Raw genomic sequence first — 6000 nt, forward strand, 5'->3', positions numbered from 1 at the left:
ATCATTTATATATTTTTTAAATTAACAGGTTATTAGACAGTTAGGTAGGTTGTTGTATGGTAAAACATTAATGACTAAAATAAATAATTGATTATAAGTGTTTTCATAGTTTTACTTAGTGTTTTACGTTAAAAAACAAAGTTTCCTACTATTTTACTCCTTGGCTACTCATTGGGAAAAGAAAGGAATTCAAATTTCAATAGGCATTTTAATTTTTCTGTAAAGTTTTGAGATCTCCCAAGTTGTTAGAATTCTCCCGCTTGCCTAGAGTTATAGAGATTTATACTGTCCTTGCCCCTTTTAACTTTGGCCAGTATTAGCTGGAATCCTAAGCAAACACAAACTATATCCTGTTCTGTGTTCAATAAACTCTTATATAAATAGGAAATCTCTCTAATCATAAAATGGATTTTTTTCTTAGTTATTCTCTAAGTCTCATATTAAACATTGTTTTTAACAAAATTTCCGATAGAAGTTCATTATCTATATGGATTATTTGTGTTACTTTAAGCAGTTACAACTCAGCTATTTTATGTTTTATTGCAATGTAACTGTAAATAAGTCACAGACATCTTTGCTGAAAAAAATGTTTGTTGTGTTAAAAGGGTTTTGTAGAAATCTGTCTTACGCTCACATCTGGAATTGTAAAGTATCCAATCTAATGCTTGAAACCTTGGCTGTGAGTTAAATCTATTCGTATACGAAAAAAAATGTTGTTGCTTTACAAACAAGATAAGCAGTGCATCTGCTTTCTAACCATAATAAATTACACTGGTAGAAGACACCTTTAGAGAACTAACAGTCTCACTATGCATATTAATACCTACTGCCCCTGTACTTGTAATGTTCATGCTTGCAATACTCTATTATTCACATTCTCTGCTAGCACCACTCTGTTAATAGTTACACAGATACTGGAATTTACCCTATTTGTTAAATGACCCCAAAATAAAGCTTATAACATAAATTACAAGCAAAGAAACAACATTCCCTCTTCCAGAAATGTAGGTACATACATCTTATCTATATTTTCAATACATTGTGATCATTATCGACATTTCAGAAGAAATAGCTTGTCCACATTTTAATCTCTCTTTAATTAACAACTTCTATTTTTTTTTTCTGTTTTCAAATCAAATAACAAGAGGCTGAATGACTCGAGAAGTTACTTGACTTCATTATGACATAACAAATCATTGCTGAAATGATTAAAAAGTATATTTTTTAATTAACGGGACCAATAACACATACTAAGAAACAATTTTAAACCATTGCAACTTCTTCTGTGATTGAACAAATCAAAGGAGACTGGAATGCCAGACCTCCAGTGTATGAGTCATGGACATTAAATGCTAATTACCAAATGTTACTTTAAGGGCTTTTATTTATCTATATGTTTGTTTGTTCTGGAAAGTCAGAAATTTAAGCATTATGTTTGAGAGACAGAGAGAAAAAGACAGCATAAGAAGGCCACATTCAAATTCAATTTAAATGCCAGAATAGGATATTTCTTATCGCTGTCAGACTAGATTTATACACTACAAATCTCCTATTTTTCAAAAGCTCCCAAATTACAAGTATTTATTTTCTTGAAAAAGCATAAAGTAATGAATGAACTGAAGATTTTGCTTGTAAGCTGAAATTGTATGTATCTAAATTGTGCACTACAGCTGCCAGTATTGCTGGTAGGTTAGATTTCAAACCACTGAATATCATAATACTTGTCTGGTGGCAATAGGCATGGGTACAGTTTTATGTATACAGTACTCCTTAAGAAAAAAGAAGTCCTTATTTTTAGAATTGTGAAAGTCCTTAAAATTTTAATTATGTGCACTACATAAAAGGTTATACTTCTCATAAAATATACATTATATTTTGCTGACTAAACATTGGGACTTTTTTTTAATCAGTCTATCTCTTTATAAATATGTCCATGGTTTAGTTATTTTTCAGACCATATGCATGTGTTTTGCATTATGTCTACTGTAACATGACATGATTGCAAATAGTTTATAATCTGGTCTCTGAATCCCTATTTAATCCTTCTTTTATGGCTTAGATAGTAACTTCTATGCTTCTGGAAATAACTTTCACAGAGTTATTAACAAAGCAACTGATAGATAAGTTTTCAACCTCTTGTGGTTACTGCAAAAAACATAGGAAAATGTGAAAAATGTACTGCTAACCCCCTTTTTTTGGCCTTGTTCCCTTTCAGAAAGTCTCATTCAGATGGCATGAATATCCAAGCATTATCTGGTTTTGTCCAACTAAATTTCTTGATGGTAGGCAAAAAACTTTACCCTTGAACTCATGTCAGGGACAGGAAGATATTTTCTGAATAAGCTCAAGACTCCTCATTAATGAAGACAAAAATGAAACTTGGCTCCCCAGGATGAAAAGCTGAAATGGGACACTCTTACAGCAGGAAGAAAATAGGTAAAAGAAAAGGCTAGTGATGGGAAAGGTGGCTCAGATTGCTTGATGTGGAACAGACTGGAAATAACCTCTTAACAATTCATACATCTCAGTCTCATTTTTGGTAGGATCCTGGCAGCACCAGTCCCATCTTTCCAGTGCTCCAAAACAGGCAAAATAGGCAAAACAACAAAATAGGTATTTTGTTGTTCCTCATCAGTATTATGAATTAGGTAATTGCTGTCCTCTTGGTAACCCAAACCCAGTCCTTCAACTACAAGCCTGCTTACAAGTCATTACAGGTGGTTAAAAGACAGGCCACTAAACCGTACTAGAAATTACACTTAGCAGGTACTGAAGTCCTGGAGTTAGGTGATAAAACTGGAGGATTACCCAAAGGAATGAATAAGGAAGATTAATCACTGCTGGTGAACTATGTTAAAACAAACAAACAAACAAACTCCCTAAACCATAAGAAATAAATGACAAGAAAACACTCCTGAATACCTTCATAATAATTTCTTTACTGAAAGAGTGGTTAAACATTGGAACAGGCTGCCCAGGGAAGTGGTGGAGTCCCCATCCCTGGAAGTATTTAAAAGACATGTAGATGAGGCGCTTAGGGTCATGTTTTAGTGGGCATGGTGGTGTGGGGTTGACAATTGGACTTGATGATCTTAGAGGTCTTTTCCAACTTTAATGATTCTATGATTCTATAATCTAAACCCTAAATACTTATTTTCTAATAAGACATTTGCATATTTTCCCCTCCCAAGTTCCCCACACAAGTTATCCAAACTATGTTCTGTCATTTTCATATTGTGAAATTAAGTCTTTTAAGGGGAATAAGAAGAGAAAGCTCATACATTACTGTGAGAAAGATCATTGTACTTTACTGATTCTGCTCTTTCAAAGTGCTCCAAACTTGGAATTCTGATAACATATGTCCAAGTCTTACATAGGATTTCTCTTTTGAGGGAGCACTAATGATTCCATGTTTTCTGCCAATAATAGCTGTTTTCATTAGATCAGGAGTGGACAATTTTTAGTCATAGTTATTGGGATTAAATTTTTGGAAATATATATATTCAAGCTTCTTTCTGGAAACAATAATTGTGAAAAAGGTATATAATGCAAAAATGATAATACTTTATATGACAAATTAGCTGTAAAGTGCACATGGATTTAAGGACATAAGATGTAAACCTGTAATCATTTCTTAATTCTGAATTTTCCTGCTTGAAGACCCCATTAAGCAGCACAAAGGTTAAGGAGGTATGAACTGTTTAAGTTCAAGTTCAAAGGGAATGATATAGATGTATCATGGCAGGATCAGCATTGGTATTGCTCTGCTGCTACAAATGTTACTGTTCCACCAACTGGCTTTAAAGATCTTGTCAAGCAACCTGACTTTAATTTTGTTTTCCTGTTTATATTAACTTTATATTAACATCCACCTTCCTGAGATGTATGAATGTAATTTGTTTATGTCTCCCCTGCTGTATGAGTACTATGCACTGTTTTGGCTAATAAAGAGAACATAGCTGTAGACAGCAAGGTAGGAAGCTGTTAACCTCGTGTTGTTTGCTGAAGAGAGACGAACATGGCTTCTTCTTTGGCAGCTTATAATCATGTTTGGTCTAGGACACCAGTGCATAAGGAGTGAAAGAGATAAATATGTAGTGCATGCAGACATCGATAGATGTCAAGCAGAAGAGGAAGTCTGCTTTCCTGAAACAAGAAATAGACTCAAAGCCAGGTCTCAGATGACCAAAAGAAGTTTTTTTCTAGAGATTCATTAATGGAGTTTGTTTCAATCAAGAAAACTACTCAAAATTGCTGGAACAGAGGAAAAGATATGGTTGGCAGAAGAGAGATTTGTTTCTAAGTTTTTCAGTCTGTTACATGCTGCGGTTATGAGCATTCATTATATCTTTAAACATATTTAAATAGCTCATAACTCTTATTTTAGTTTGTTATTTTTGTATTCAGATAAAAGTTGAGATCTGGCTGTCTTTGTATCTTCTTCTGGATGCAGGAAAGTTCAGAGAACTCCACATCAAGACTTTTGTGATTTGAAGTCTTTTTAAACTTCTCCATACAGGACCTAAAATTCAGTTGCTCATTGAAATTTTACAGTCTTAATTGTCATTGCTTGATGTTGTTTTCCTAATTCTTTGCCTTCAAAATATTTACCCAAATAGTTCAGCCATTTAGGAGAACTGAATCTGTAGCCCAGGACCTACATTACTAGTAAAAGCCCACAGGCTTTGTACAGACCTGCCACTGCGGTATCTCAGGGCTGGGCTGGTCTTGCCTTGGCCTGAGCTGGTTTTAGCTTGTTTGAAAAACAGGCTGCTGGCCAAATGACCACTGAAGGTCAGTGACCACTGAAAGTCAGGATGAAGCTCTGTGAATGCCTTCTGTGGTCAAATCTGACCGACTGGGGGAGTCATGGCACAGCAAACCATCACCCTTTCTGTCAACTGAAACTGGGGGTGGCTCTTGTGTAACTTTTAAACTTTATCTGGGAACAAGTGAGAAGGAAGCAAGCTGTGATAAAGAAACAAATAATAGCCTCAAAGGTACCCAAGACTGAGGAAAAAGAAACCCCACCACGAACATCATCTTCCTTATGGCAATGGCCTCAGGATGTTGACAACTTGCTGCAAATCCTTCTCCTTTCTGCTTAAAGAAGATTGAATTATCAACCTAAGGACCCAGAAGGACATTGGAAGGGTGAGTGTAACACTGGAGAAAAGTGGTAGATAATAGGAAACTTTTGTATAATGACTTTATCTGTATTATTAATTTGGGGCTTTTCTGCACTAAGCAAATAATTTTACCTATTAGACTGTTAAAACGTTAATTAAACTAACACTTAGAAAGCTTGCGAAGATCTCTTACAGAGAATGTTGGAAGAATGGACAGGTCTAGTTAAGAGAATAGGTGTAGCCACTTCAATAGGACAAGAAACCCAAAAAGAGAAATTGGGACTGTGAGGTGGTGAGAACAGAGGCATTGACTGCACTTCTGATCTTTGACTGTCAGTAAATTTATTTATATGCTTAAATACAATTTTAGAAATGAAGTGTTTGATATGTGGATTTGTTTGTTGCTTGGGGTTTGTTTTGTTTTGTTTTGACCAGCATAGACAATTTATTCTACCTCTGTTCCTTAATATTTTTGTCCTTCATCAGAATTACTACAAGGAGGGGATGAGGATTTAGATTTCCTTAAAATTAGAAATATTTCACTTGAAGGAAAATATTGTCCAACAAGGTAGTGGGAAGGAATAAGCATTAGCTATTAATGTTCTTCCTATAACTTCTACTAGATTAATGATTATACTTCAGATCAGAGCTCTGTGAAACACTGGCAGAACAACAAGAAACTGAAAAAAATTGCCTGCTTTTGTTTTTTATTATAAATCTGAATTATTTTTTTCTCTAAATTTGGAGGACTTGTGTCCTTTTTAAAAAAGAGATTTACTTTTCAAGCATTGCATGCCATTTTTCTTTAAAGACTGATTCTATTGGATAACGGAAACATTTTAAAGCAATTTAAAAAACATTGAGCAGTTAT

Source organism: Aptenodytes patagonicus, chromosome 4 (genome assembly GCF_965638725.1).
Source record: "Aptenodytes patagonicus chromosome 4, bAptPat1.pri.cur, whole genome shotgun sequence".
NCBI classification, from domain to species: domain Eukaryota; kingdom Metazoa; phylum Chordata; class Aves; order Sphenisciformes; family Spheniscidae; genus Aptenodytes; species Aptenodytes patagonicus.